Source organism: Aedes aegypti, chromosome 1 (genome assembly GCF_002204515.2).
Source record: "Aedes aegypti strain LVP_AGWG chromosome 1, AaegL5.0 Primary Assembly, whole genome shotgun sequence".
NCBI lineage: Eukaryota > Metazoa > Arthropoda > Insecta > Diptera > Culicidae > Aedes > Aedes aegypti.
The window spans coordinates 157,426,338-157,442,173 of record NC_035107.1 but is presented as its reverse complement, the minus strand read 5'-3'; the positions used below and the strand labels follow the sequence as shown (position 1 = coordinate 157,442,173).

The following is a 15,836-nucleotide window of genomic DNA, read 5'->3' as shown; positions in this document are numbered from 1 at the left end:
AATCATTTTCTGTTGATTCCGGGGTGCCTCAAGGTAGCCATTTGGGCCCTTTGCTCTTCATCCTTGTCATGAATGAATTGCCTAGCTACCTCGATGGAGTCTACATCCTCATTTACGCCGATGATGTCAAAATATTCATTCCTACACAGCAAAAAAAGTTGTTGAATATTACATCGAAACTGCTGCAACCAAGTCATTCCCTCGGTTGTAGAATATTACACAGCCCGACGTACGCGCGGGCAATTGGTGTAATAAATCCGATCGATGTAATTGCTCCGATGTAATATATTCAACGTACACGATACGATGTAATCGATGCGATGTAATATGAAAGCTATGTAATCAAAACGATTTAAGCAACAAAACGATTGCAAATTCTGCTCAATGGTTGATCAAATTACCTTTTTATCCATTTAAATCTGTGATTTATGGTGTAAAACGCTTTTGACTCCGAAACAACAGTTACCTATTAGTATTTTTTACATATTCAAAAAATGGATAACAAGTAATTTGATCAGCCATTGAAAAGAATTTGATAATAAGAATAAAGCATGTTTGAACAAATAGTATTAAATTTTATTTATTTATTATATTTTATTGTTTTTAACAGTAATAGACCTTCGTATCGACACCCAGAGTGATGAATGCGAGAAGACGCTCGATCTTGTGTGATGACTTCCTGAGTAGACTGTGAACCATTGTGAACAGTTCGTACAAGTCTGTTGAGCCTGTACAAAAAAGTAAAATGAAATGTTAGTAAAATGTACTGTCTGGTAATTTTTTAAGTTTAAAATGTGATATTTAATAAATTGTATTTAATATAATTATTCATCACGCTAGAAACATAATGTTTTTCATTTCTGGAGAGCCTGGCGCGTATCCATAACTTAATTAAGATGAAACAGTTTGTAATTCTAGTTCAATCTCATATCAAAACTTCAAAGACACAAATCTGATGAACATTGATCGAAAAAAATATCTGTTGTCATATTCGGTTAGGGTTTATTCTCAAATTTCATAACGTCAAAAGTGGCCATTTTCAACAACCAACCCACCCCTCAAAACGCATTTTGTAATGATATTTTCCGAATTTTGTATGACATCTTGAAGACACCACCCCACCCCTTTCAGTGTTATGAAATATGTGAATGGGCCCTTTGTTTTTCAAAACTTGAATGGGATAAGAAACTATTATGAGAAAATGAATCAAATTGGTTTTGAGCATTTATTTTTCTGGTATACATACCGCTCTACCCGTATGATACTCTTGAAAACTCTAAAAAACATAATTTTGTAATAATCTGAAAGTTGGACTCAACGATATGCATGTTTTTTTCTATCTGAGAAGTCCCCTTAATAGTTCAAATTGTGTGATATACGATTGCTAATGAAAATATATTTCCGTTGATTTTTAAAGTATTTATAATGCTTGCTTCATCCGCAAGAGAGCATTACATGCAAGTTCGCTCTGTCATTAATATTGAACATACACCTGATTCTGTTTGTGTATGGATTTTTTTTTTTACAAGACCGTGCAAAAAAAGTTTACATACATTTTTCCGCCAAAAATTTGTTTTGCATGAAACGTCGAGAAATGGTATTACTTTTTTGGCATGATTTTTGAAATCATGAACTAAATTTGATCTTGTACGGTGCGTATTCCCCCGTGCAAAAAAACAGAATCGGGTGTATCTGTCTTTGTTGCTATCAATGGTGTCGGTTATTTCGTTTACTTTGTAAAACACATTGATGAAAAAAAAACTGAAAACTTTTATATCCCTCAAATTATTTAGGAATGCTTTAAGCAATTCAGAATTGGTCAAGTTTTCATCGTTAACAGAACTGGTAGCAAAAAGTGGTGCCAAAAATTGTGATAGATTTTAACACAAATTAAATAGTGACTTAGGGCAACTTCATCGGTGGTCCATTTTTTGGTCCAAACATATACCAAAAATGAACCCAAGTAACCACTAGCCCGCTAATTCGCCTTTTGGGGCTTATAGAGCTGTTATTCGGCTAATATAGGGCTTGTCAGCTCTGTTATAGCCCTATATTAGCACGGAGGGCGAATTAAAGTGCTATCTGGTTACTTGGGGACCTGTTAGAAATAAATAGACCAGTAAAAATAGAACAAACCGCACGCGCATGCACCGGTTGTTGTATTTTTTTATTCATTTCGAATGTGATCAACAAAACCAAACAAATAGTGAATTGAACAGCAGAATTTATCAAACCTGAAGATTCCTGAACTCTGAAGGAGTACACGGATTAATTGCAAAGGAAATCCCGGATGAATCTCGACAGAATTGGCGGCGGAGCTTGAAAAAAAAATCCGGTAGAACTCGGAAAGTATTCCCGGCAGAGCTCCGACGGTATTCTCTGTGAAGCTTTTCTCCAGAAATTTTAAAAAGAATTTCTATCAGCAATTTCTTCGGAGATTTCATCTAGAAATTCTTCCGGAGATTTACTCTAAATATTTCCGAATATTTCATCAATAAATACCTCCAAGGATTCAATTAACAAATTCATTTGTGGATTTTCTCCAGAAATTCTTTAGATTTTTCAGAGAATTTAAAACAGGAATTTCTCCAAGAAGCTTTTTGGAGATTGCACCAGGAATTTCTCCGGAGATTTCCTCCAGGAAGTCCTCTGGGGATTTCAAAGATTCCTCCAGGGATATCCCCTAACATTTATTTCGAGGATTTTCTCCAGGAATTTCTTTCAGGCATTCATCCGGGGATTTACTGCAGAAATACCTCCGGGGATTTGCTGCAGGAATTTCTTTGTGGATTCACCCCAAGAATCCCTTCGGGTATGTATTTCCTTCAGAAATTTCTCCGTGAATTTCGTCCAGAAATTTTTCCAAGAGCTCCTCCAGGGATTTCGTATAGAAATTCGTTAAGAAGTATCTTCGAGGATTTTCTCCTGAAATTCCTTTGGAGGCTTTTCCAGAGAATTTATTAATATTTCTTTCAGGAATGTCTCTGGGGATTTGCACCAGGAATTTTTCCAGAAATTTCCTCTTGGATTTCCTACAGGAATTCCTCAGAGGATTTCCGATAGCAATTCCTCTGGGGATTTCGTCCAGAAATTCATTAAGATATTCCCCTGAGGATTTTCTTTCGGGGATTTTTTCAGAGAATTTTTCCGGAGACATCCTTCAGGAATTTATCTTGGGATTGAAGGTAAAAGAAAAAATGGCTCAAAAGTCAGAACTGAAAAAGCAGTTTTCTCCTTTTAAAACAGTAAATTGATGAAATTAAGAACATGCAGCCTTTTTATTTGGCAAATGAAAGAGCTGTGTGTTTTTAAGAGAAACTGCTTTTTAGATTTGACTTTTGCACCATTTTTACTTGGGCTTTAAACCAGGAATTTCTCCGGGGATTTTTTGCAGGAATTTCTCCTAGAATTTCTGCAGGAATTACTCCGTGGACTTCTGGCAATATTCCCAGAAACTCCTCCGAGAATTTTCTCCAGAAATTGCTCAGGTGATCGTCAATAGCTAATACTCCGGAGATTTTGTTCAGAAATTCCTCGGGGAATTTTGTCCAGAAATTCTACCGGGGATTTCCTCCAGAAATTGTCCCGGGGATTTCCTCAAGACGCAACTCCGAGAATTTTCTCCCGAAACTCCTCCTGGGAATTCTTCTGGGGATTTCGTCCAGAAACTTCTCTGGCGAGCTGCTCCAGATATTCCCCCGTAAATTTTCTCCAGAAATTTTTCCGGAGATTGTTTTTCCAAGAATTATTCTGGGGATTTCCCCCAACAACTCCTCCAGGTTGTTCTTCCGGAATTTTTAAGGGGATTTTAAACAGCAATTCCTCCGAGGATTTACATTAGAAATACTTCTGGGGATATCATCCAGGAGATCCTCCGAGTATATCCAGAAACTCCTCTGGCGATTTGCTCCATAAAATTCTCCGGATTTTTTTTGTTCAAAAATTCCTCCGGGCATTTTCCCCCAAGAACTCTTCCGGGGATTTTCTTCAGAAATTATCCAATAGCAATTCTTTTGGAGATTTGCTCCAGAAATTACTCCGGGATTTCCTCTAGGAATTCCTCCGAGGATATCATTTAGAAATTTCTCCGGTGATTTTTTCATAGAATCCCCGGAGTTCCCACAAAAATTCTTCCGGGGATTACCTCCTGAAATTTCTCCGAGAATTTCAAAAAGCAATTCCTCCGGGATTTCCTCCGGGAATTTAAAGGATTTTTTGGGATATTCCCCAAGACTCCCTTTGGATCTCTTTGTATATTGCACCAGAAATTTCCTCCACAAAGTCCTCTGGGGATTTCAAGGATTCCTCCAGGGATATCCCCCAACATTTATTCCGAGTATTTTCTCTAGGAACTTCTTTCAGGCATTCATCCGGGGATTTACTGCAGGATTTTCCCCAGGAATTTCTTCGGTATGTATTTCCTTTAGAATTTTTTCCGTGGATTTCGTCCAGAAATTCCTCCGGGATTTTTCCAAGAGCTCCTCCGGGGATTTCCTCTGAGAATTTCGTATAGAAATTCATTAAGAAGTTCCTTCGAGGATTTTCTCCAGAAATTCCTTCGGAGACTTTTTCAGATAATTTATCCGAATATTTCTTCCAGGAATATCTCTGGAGATTTGCAGTATGCAGCAATTCCTCCGAAGATTTTCTCCAGGATTTTCTCTAGGGTTTCCATCCAGAAATTCATTAAGAAATTCCTCTGTGGATTTTTTCCAGAAATTCTTTCGGGGATTTTTTCAGAGAATTTTTCCGGAGACATCCTTTAGAAATTTATCTAGGGATTTGAACCAGGAATTTCTCCGGGGATTTTTACAATAATTTCTACTATAATTTTTGCAGAAATTCCTCCGTGGAATTCAAGGATTCTTCCGGTGATATCCTTAGAAACTTCTCCGGGAATTTACTCTGAAAATGAATTTTACCAACTCCTGGGAGTGCTACCTATACATGTAAAATACCAGTTTTGCACAAAATCTTGATCAGAATTCTCAAAGAAATCTGAACACGACTTTCATGGATAACATGAGAAGGATTCTCATAGAATCTTCAATAAAATTCCATAGACTTCTGGTCAAGATTTTGAACGTATTCAATATTAATTTTCAAAAATAATGGGCAAGGATACAGTGTAACCTTAGGTAGGATTTTAAAAGAATCTTAGGCGAGTTTATAATATGAGCAGATTTCTTTTAAAATTGTGGACAGCATTCAAAAAGATTTCAAAGCAGGATCGCGAAATTAAAATTGGGAGAAATATTGAAGGAAGAGGGTAGAGTTTCAAAACATCCTGTAAACCTCGATATCTAAAGACGAACCAGCCAACGGCTGAAAGTCTCTTTAATAAAGATAATAAAATCCTGTAAACAAATATTGCATGAATTCGACAAAGACTCTCACAATCTACAGCAGGATGTTTTTCAGCAATCAGTCGATGTCTTCAAAATAAGTTTGCTTCATTTACTGACTTTCGTCAATTTTCATACAAATATTTGTGCATTTTAGAAAATAGCCCGCCACACAAAGCTGTTTCATAGTCTTAGCGCAGGCTATCAACCAAATTTTGATTAATATTATGCATTCGGTAGAAATCAAGATCAACACTGATTTCAAATTCTTGTTCTCTCGCGCCCCGAGCGTCGCAGCTAATGTGTGAATAGTGCGCTGTGTTCATAAAAATCGTAAGAATGCAGCGCCACACTAAAAAACTACTTTCAAAATGCGACGAGTTGAGGCACGTCGCGAGTCACACTGGCGCGATCCGGTTTGGTGGCAGTGCGACAATAAATTCCCTGACCTCCCTGTCGATTTTGAGAAAAATTCTACACAGTTAGATTAAATTACTGGGATCGGTAAAATTTTACTGGGTTATGGAACTACAGGCAAAGTCAGTAAAATGAAAACTGTCGCCACGCGTAATTGAAAAGCAAATTTCACCATGTTTTATTATTTATCAATGTATGATATAAAAAGAAAGCTCTCTTCAGTGAAAAATCTGTTTTTCGATTTCTGACATTTTTTTTTTTGGTTTACTGACTTTTTCGGTAGTTCAAAAACTCAGTTATTTTTACCGAACAGATTGAGTGTGTAGACCATTTAATTTTATGGGTTGTATAAGCCGCATAACTGATTGTTTGTCTTGAGCATATTTTATTATATGATTAAGGCGAAGATAAACCAAAGCCATACTTCAAAACATCAAGAGCACTAATCAAAATACCAATAAGCGGCTCGAGCTGAAAACTGATCACCAAGTAGATACTAATCAATCAAGTTTTCAGATTAAATGGCTGCCTGTTTCTACAGATTTGTTCTTTTAAAAATTTGCAGTGTGATTTCAACCTTGAAAATCAATCGATTTTTTTTTTTCAAAAAATCTGTATTACGGTCAAATCTCCATGAGACGATATCTGAAGGAACCATCGACTCATGGAAATATCGAGTACTTAATGGGACAGATATGCTTTGGAATGTGGATTGAGGGGACTATCATAGTAACCATTAAATTTTGTTTTTAGTATGGTTCCATGACTTATGGAGGTTTCACTGTATAACTCAGAAGTATCAGTTATTAAACATTTCTTTTCAGGTTTTTTAAACCTCGTTTTCGAGGTTATAATATTTATATGTCATGAAAAATAAACTTAAAAAAGTTATTTTTGTCTCCTAAAACATAATTTCATTAGGAGGTGATCCCCCATTACCGGACACTTAATTCTACGGTCAGAATAGAGCTGATATTATGTAATACACGCTCTCCTTGATAACAAAAACCTTTCATCTAGTTTTCACTGGAAATAAGAAGTATCACGCTTGATATCAAGATAGCCTATATTACGTAATATCAGCTCTAGTCTAAACGTAGCATAGGCCACTAAATTCATAATTAAAAAATATATAAGGTTTATTTAATCCTGTTACTTATTTATGATTAATATTATTATTTTACAATAAAAAATAAATACAAAATAAATTGGAAAATATTAATATGAATTTCGACATCACATTTTGATGATGTAAATATTCTAGTACCGCATTCGCCAATCTGTTATGGCTCCCAATACTGGACACAATATGAAAATGGCACGATTTTTATAAATTTTTACACATTCGAATGTTTTTTTTCTCTAGGAATAGTATTGTCGTACCGCCACCAAACCGGATCGCGCCATTGAGACTCGCGACGCGCCTCTACTCGCCGGATTTTGATATCAGTTTTTTAGTGTGGCGCTGCATTCTTACGATTTTTATGAACACAGCGCACTATTCACATAATAGTCGCGACGCTCAGGACCCGATAAAAAATGAATTTGAAAAAAAAAATCTGGTCTTGATTTCTACCGGATGCATAATATTTCATAGCCAATTCAATGCATTTGCAACATTTAAAAGAACAATTCGACTTTTACTTAGTTTGCAAGATGTCCATCAAAAACCTTTTCCATATACGACGTTAAATGACACATTTTACCGTGTTGTGCTAAATGATCATCTTATTATTTTTATTACACCTTTGATTTCGTGATCGATAAAATCCATGAAATATTAATGTATTTTGAGATACTGGTGCAAAAATTACAAAAATATAATGTAACAAATCAATCAATATTTCCTTGTCAGCAACAAATCAGCCTTCAGTTTCAGTTTAAATATTATACAAAATACATTCATACTTTCAAATCATGGTTGTATTAGATCATACTTGCGTGATCCAAATTATTTTGACATAATCAAAATAATTACTAATTACACTCAAATTTAAGGAGATACGTCAACTTTTTCACGATTTTTAAGCATCGCTACTTTTTGAAAAAGGAATACTTATTTCAAGGATGTGTTATTCTACGCAAACATTACTCTCCATTATAGTTTTCTTTTCTTCTAATACACCATCTTGATTGGATCATTATTTTTAAATTTTCCGACTTTGTCCGGCCTTGGGTGCTTGTAGGATCTTCCCTTATTGAAAATTTGTTTGTTATACTGGACTAAATACTAACATTCTTATTACTAACTGTACATTTTATTTCCAAAGCAGTGTGGGAGGAATGATGAACATAAGTAAAAATATATTTTAAATCTATTTTTGAGTTATTGAATATCAATATTTTTTTCAAATCTATTTCTATTCCTCTTTATGTTTAAATATATTTATATATTGTGTTGCTGAATTAGAATTAGCTTTACTTATTAATCCATAGATAACCCATGTCAACCCATAATCATCAAGGTCCTATATCTATACTGAACAATATTTTTACCGGATGTTTGTACTTGATGGATAAATTATCATCATCATCATCATCATCTTTTGATTATAAAGTAGACCTGTTACACTTTTATAGAACTCTAAATTGCTTGGAAATTGTGTGTTGCAAGTCATCCCGCATAGGCACAGTTTTTTTTATATTTTAAATTGAAAGTTGTTGATACAATTTTGTAAATATAATGCGGGATATTATTGATTATTGATATTGATTAACACCATGTAGAATATAACTATTGTAAATTAAATCTACCTAATGTTTCACGGCCACGATTTTAAACTTTAGTCCAGTTTTCGAGACTCTTACAAGAATTATGTTAGATCGGAGAAATTAATTACAATAATAGCTTTATGGTGCCCACTACTTGAATCTTAGGTCACAAGTATTGTAGGACCGATTTATGACCAAATTTTTATTATCTTTATTTTTTAAGGCTGGTTTGCTATTGACAAGAAAAGTAATCGCCTATCTCGACGCGTGAAACATTTCTTCCCAGAAATTGTCTTTGATCGCAGTACGCAGTTGAGAAAAAAATTATTAAAATTCAGCCAAGGAATTTCTTTACTTTTCTTGATCAAAACAGTATACTTAGCTTTATAGTGAAATAGTATAGTAATTCAGCATGTAATTTGCAAGTCACCCCAACGGTATTCAAAACAAAAATCAAAAAATATAGGTAGATGAAAAAACCGAATTTAGTACTATACCATTTAATTCCACTAGAGTTTGTATCCTTTGACAGATAGACTCGACTTGAAAAATAATATAGGTATAGCATTATCCAATTTACTAATTATATTTTACTTTTTCTTCAAATCAAAAATCATTCTTGAACTACCAAGTATTTTTCAAATCAGCTCAGGTAACAGAAAGGTAATAACTTAATAAGATATTCCCAACATTTCACACACATGCTCACATTTGTCTCATATTCCAGACAACTTGGAGCTTCACGAGAAACTTTCAACAATGGATCATTGAAGGTAGTTTTTGCAAGTGCTCACCGCATCGAAACTAAGGCGCCACTGTATATGGGATTTAACGTTGTGACAGCATTGCTGTTCTGTCAAACACACAAGACTACGGTGGCGCTATCTATGCTTTCCATAGCGGCCGTTTTGGCTATTTTAATGATCCATTTTGAAATATTTTCAGTAAAATGTGTCCTTGACCTTCATCTAAAATCATTAGGTATTCAAATATAAAAGGCTATTGAATTTTCTAAAAACGATTGATTGATTGACTCTTTATTAAGGGGAAATTCAGCCCGAGGCTGATTCATCCCCGTTTTCTAAAAACGGTTTGTTAAGGATACTATTTCAATTTAATTTTGCAGCGTTTGGTGGGGCAGCAAGAGTTGAAGTCAGTCCAGAGCCAGGATGAGGGAGGAACATGAACATGAACACCATTGGAAAGAATAGGGAGCGTTGGGATAGGGTATTCGTGATTAAACGTCAACATCCCACCGCAAAATCGCTAGTGTTTGGAGGTGATTTTAACCTCTAAATTGCCAAATAACCTCCAAATCATTACCTCCAAGTTAGTTCTAATAACCTCCGTTATATGAAATATGGTGGCGCGTCGATCGTCACAAGTTTATCGTTAAACAGTCAATAGGGAATTGATGTAGACTTGGCACAGTAATGAAAATACCTAGCGCTGCAAAATGAAATTTGATAGCAAACCAAAACACATTTCGTTAAATAAACTAAATATTTCAAATAGTACAATATTGTAAAAATAATATGAAACGTAAACGAATCCCGAAAAACTATAAAAATTCAATAGAAAAATAATAAAATAAAATGAATTACTTTTGTATGTAGCGCGTTCAGGTCAGTTAGTATAAAATTAAATGACAAAAAGTCGAAATTCTCAAGAGAGAATTGAATGTATTAGACGGTTTAACGTTGGATGGTTCTGAATAGTCATGTCATTGTCTTAATTTACGTGAAGATGAATCGAAGTCAACCTCAAATGTACAAGTCCTTAAATCAGAAGAACTAGGCATTCGCTCAAAATGAAAACATGATCGATTGTGATGATGACCAGCGTACACCGTTGTTCGGTTCTTCAAATTTGTGCAATTGTAAAATTATTCTCAAAATGTTACAGCTTATACAAAATTCGTAGAATTTTCATACAAAAAGCGACACGAGGAGGCGGGTGGGTGTCAAAAATGGTAATTTTTGGCGTTATGAAATTTGTGAATGAACGCATAACAGTTCTCATGAGTAATTACAAAGGGGCTCAGATAGCCGTAGCGGTAAACGCACAGCTATTCAGCAAGACCAAGCTGAGGGTCGTGGGTTCGAATCCCACCGGTCGAGGATCTTTTCGGGTTGGAAATTTTCTCGACTTCCCAGGGCATAGAGTATAATCGTACCTGCCACACGATATACGCATGCAAAAATGGTCATCGGCATAGTAAGCTCTCAGTTAATAACTGTGGAAGTGCCCATAAGAACACTAAGCTGAGAAGCAGGCTCTGTCCCAGTAGGGACGTAACGCCAGAAAGAAGAAGAAGAAGAAGAGTAATTACAAAATAATGATTTTACAGCGTAGTCATTTCGATCGTAACACCGATGTATAAATATAATTTGTTTCGAAAAGAAGAGTACCTAGGTGTTGTGCCTTTGGGAGAAATGGTGCAATATGAATTTCATTCCCATCGATTTTTCCCGTTTCCAAAAATCATAAATAATTTATTCACGTGATCTTCTAGTACCCCTATTAGGTAAGAATCACTCATTGTCATACCTGAATGACCAATTTTATTTATTTCCATTAATTTATTGTCTTCAATACTTTGTGAAGTATATAAAATTGATGCTATTTAATTTATTACTGCAGTATAGCTACTTTGTGCTTATTATTTACTATTATATTTTGATTCTATAACATTCCCCAGAAAACCATTCCCCCGAAACCCGTTCCCCAGAATTCCATTCCCCAGAATCTCATTCCCCAGAATGTACCATTCCCCAGAATTTCACTCCCCAGAATGAACCATTCCCCAGAAAACCAATCCCCAGAATGGACCATTCCCCAGAAAAGTATATACCTACTCTACAGTTTTGAAACAATTTAGTTAAAAATACTTGAAAATGAAACTTCATACAAAGTTGTTTACAAGTACATGAGAAGATTAGCATTCATGCTGCTAATTATGAACACTTTACGCATAATTCAAATTTCATTTGCAAATGAACTATCACAGTAGTTTCACTTTTATTGGCACTTATGAAGACTGATAGATCAGTCTATAGGCAAACAGAATATCCAATATTTAATCAAAAGAATATGGAACTCATCACTATTCTGCACATAATAGAGCTACACCCTTCTTTCGGTATAGTAGTTTCCAAATGTATAATTTCTCATGTATGTCCAATTTTTACCAAATATAGTGATGTATCCAGCTTTTCATCAATGTTCTAGGAAGGTGCATCATAGCTTACCTTTTGAGGCCACCCCGAATGGAATAAAGACGTTCGTAGTTTCATATTATACGTTTCCGATATAACTATTACGTAAATTCGGCAAAATAAAAACGTAATATTATGCACATTAAAATGATACGCCCTTCTTTACGTCAAGTTCAAAAAACAAACAAATGATTTGTTTAATTTTGCACAAAATAGTGATGCACCCTTCTTTCAGTCTTATCCTGTTAACGATATAGGCAAAATGTTCCGTAAGGATACCAAATGACAAGAAGGCATTTGACATGATTGATTAAATGATCAAGGACCATTTGACATCATGGTCATTTGGCCAATGACCATTTGGCATAACATGAAGAACATCCTTTTTGAAAAGAAGGAGCATAAGTATGGCTGGATGGCAAATGACTTTATACCAAATGCCCTTATGCTATATGGGCTCTCCATCGATATATTTTGCCTTCTTCTTTCTGGCGTTACGTCCTCACTGGGACAAAGCCTGCTTCTCAGATTAGTGTTCTTATGAGCACTTCCACAGTTATTAACTGAGAGCTTTCTTTGCCGATTGACCAGTTTTGCATGTGTATATCGTGTGGCAGGTACGAAGATACTCTATGCCCAGGGAATCGAGAAAATTTCCTTTACGAAAAGATCCTCGACCAGCGGGATTCGAACCCACGACCCTCAGCATGGTCATGCTGAATAGCTGCGCGTTTACCGCTACGGCTGTCTGGGCCCCTATATATTTTGCCTATATAATTAATAAGATAAGACTGGAAGAAAGGTGCATCACTATATAGGCAAAAATAAACATATAGTTTGTATATTTTATGGGAATTTACTGAAAGAAGGGTGTATTATTATAATATGCAAAATAATCATGAATAAGGGGATTATGGGGCATAATGGACACATTAGGCAAATGCTTATTTTACATAGAATGGCAATTTTTCAGTTACTCTCGGCTGGTTTCCAAGTTCGTAATTAGTATGACGTGCTGGATCCATTCATGGTGAGAAAAAAATCTTATTAAATGTCAGAAAAACGAGATAGAAAATTGGGTCCAAAACACGACTGATAAAAAGGTATCCGGGTAAAATGAACACTTTTGTGGAATTTAGTAAAAACTAAATTATTAATGGGTGTCAAAACGTACTGACATGTAAAAGTGCTTCCCACTTATCACATTAACAAGAAGAAACTTCTCTAGGTTAGTTACTTTGCTCTAAAATTTAATTCTTCCACCGCTTTGCGTATGAACTAATTTTAGCTGAGAAAAAATATAGTAGAATTTCAGAGCACAAATGAAGCAAAGCATAAACTTGTATACCGTCAAAGAGTTCATATACAATACATATTTCGTACAGTTTATAAAATTTTGCTGAAATATGCATATTCCCAGAGAATAAGGGGGTGTCCATTTCGCCCCGTGTGTTCATTATGCTTCAAATCCCCTATTTACTTATTTGTTTTGTGTTGTTAAATGACTCACGCAAACCAAAAATTAAAAAAAGAAAATAGAAAATGGATATTCATATAGCTTTCTGGGGAATGGTGCATTCTGGGGAATGGTGCATTCTGGGGAATGAAATTCTGGGGAATGTTACATTCTGGGGAATGAGATTCTGGGGAATGGCTCGTTCTGGGAAACGGAATTCTGGGGAATGGTTTTCGGGGGAATGGTTTTCTGGGGAATGTTATAGAATCTTATATTTTATTAACTGATAAGATAGTTGGACTTATTCTACGAGTATTATCAAAGCCAGAATTCCCATTGAGTGTAACACTTTAAAGTAATGCAATACCATAAGAGATCGCATAGTATTACTTAATTATATAACGGCATTTTGTTATATTATTTCAAGTAGATGCCATTGATATCATTGTTCTTATCTGCAACCCAGTTCACGCGCCCTCTTGGGTCTTGAAAACCTCATAGAACCGTCAATGGTATTCCCATATACTAACCCATATTGCACATTCAAGTGTCTGATTGTGCTCATAACCCACCCACAGTTTTAAATTTTCTCACTAGTTTTGAATTATATTACCCCGGAGTATACCTAGATGAATTATTACTGTATTATGCAGTAGTATGAATATAATTACTTGAAATAGATTAAGAGAAAAATAACCATCACCGTTTTGCATATTTTCTAGTCAAGTTTTCTCTCCCAAAATCAAAGTAGAGCTCATGAAAATCTATCAATTGCACTTCACTTGCTAGTATATGCAATGAAATAATTTATATTGATTTTTTTTTAATTTGATTAAAAAAACTGATTATTATTTTTGAATGGTTAGTGATGATTGAATGATGGATTCTCAAGCCCTAAAAATCTGATTGTTGTAATTACAACATTGCCATTGTTTTGCAGTTTATACAACCTCTAAGCGGCACTACAAAATACAGAGATCAAATATCTAAAATTATCGCTCCCTGGAACAAGTGTAGACAGACACGGACACCATCTTTAGCCATTTAGTTGCACAGTTTGTAACTTAAAGCTAGACAACGGATATGCAATGGCACAGCCGACAAAGATTCCTTATGAAAAGTTTCAAAAGCTGAAGCGGGAATCGAACCCACACTTCGTAACACGATGTACTTAACTGTCTGACGACACTTCTCAATCATTCTCCGAGACCCTACGTACAGAGGCTCATTAACGTCCCCACTGGGACAGAGCCGGCTACTCAGCATAGTGTTCTAAGAGCACTTCCACAGTTATTAACTGAGAGCTTTCTTTGCCTAAGTTGCCATTTTCGCATTCGTATATGACGTGTGGCAGGTACGATGATACTTTATGCTCAGGGAAGTCAAGGAGATTTCCATTACGAAAAGATCCTGGACCGACCGGGAATCGAACCCGGTCACCTTCAGCATGGCTTTGCTTTGTAGACGCAGACTCTAATCACTCGTCTAAGGAAGGCCCCTAACCCGAGACCCTATTCAACCCAAGTAACCACTAAAAACATAATTTTCGAAAATTCTCACGGGGCCGCACGGGACGTCATCATAATCACCCTATCCATTTCAAGAAGCAAATCCCAAGAACCACTCCATATATCGATGCAAAAATGTATCAGTATGATTCTATATATGTAGTGCACAACCCGATAAATTTTCAGCTTCATCGGTTCACTAAAACTCGAGATTTGCTTCCACAAAGTTTTGATGATTATTGTTAGAGTGAGACGAAAGATAGGAAAAATAACACGGTCTCCCGTGTCCCCTTAATAAGTAGTTATTCCGGGCCGTTAACACATAGTTACCTGATGTTCCGAAGCTGAGATACCATTTAGGCTCATCATTAGAAGCCCGGTCCGCTGCAGCGAGCAAGTTATTGAACACCGATTGGAATGGTATATGTTCGTGCCGTATCCAGTTTACAAGCGTCTCCAGCTCAATCCAAACTCCATCAATGGGTAGATTTTTAAAATGAGCCACCAGACTTCTTTTGGTATGGCTGATTCCATGATTTTGCTGGACGACGACAAACGTCGGCAGATTGAATTCTCCCGACCGGTTTATTGAGACGATTATGCCGGGAAGGATCACAAGGCAGCAATAATTGTTCCTTCGTTGACTTGTACTCTGGCCGACGTGATGATTTCACTATTTTTCAGGAATTGTACGCGTCGGAAACTCCTGTTAACCCACAAAATAAAACGCGATCGCGAACTAATGGCGGCCATCAACCGCCGACCAAAACAACATGTGAGCAGTGTTGCGAGATGTATTATAGCATTGATGCTAAATGTGATATGACATCGAATTTGTGTAATATCACTAATGTAAGCTGGAACGACTTGGTTGCAGCTGTTTCTGTGTAATATTCAACATTTTCAGATGTGAATATTACACAACAGCAATGTGTTGAAAATTGGTAATGATGTTTCCGTGTAATTTTGGGGCGATGTAATATAACATCAAATCTATGTTATTGTACACCTGAAATTAGTGATTACATCGGATTTTCAATACATCGGATGAGTTACGTCGATGCGTATTACATTTTTTTTTGCTGTGTATAAGTTGTTTGAAGGATTGTCGGAATCTACAACGAAATGTTGAGCTGTTCTCCAACTTTTGTATGCAGTTTGGTCTAAAGGTTAATGTATC

General features: G+C 35.8%; 1 long non-coding RNA gene across 1 annotated transcript; it reads right to left on the bottom strand.

Moving 5' to 3' along the window:
* Positions 1-554: 554 nt before the first annotated feature.
* On the bottom strand, positions 555-15,502 carry LOC110678740. The gene is made up of 2 exons (XR_002501897.1): positions 14,987-15,502; positions 555-728 (listed from the first exon to the last, which is right to left on the bottom strand). It is a non-coding gene; the product is annotated as an uncharacterized LOC110678740 (long non-coding RNA).
* Between the last annotated feature and the right edge of the window lie 334 nt (positions 15,503-15,836).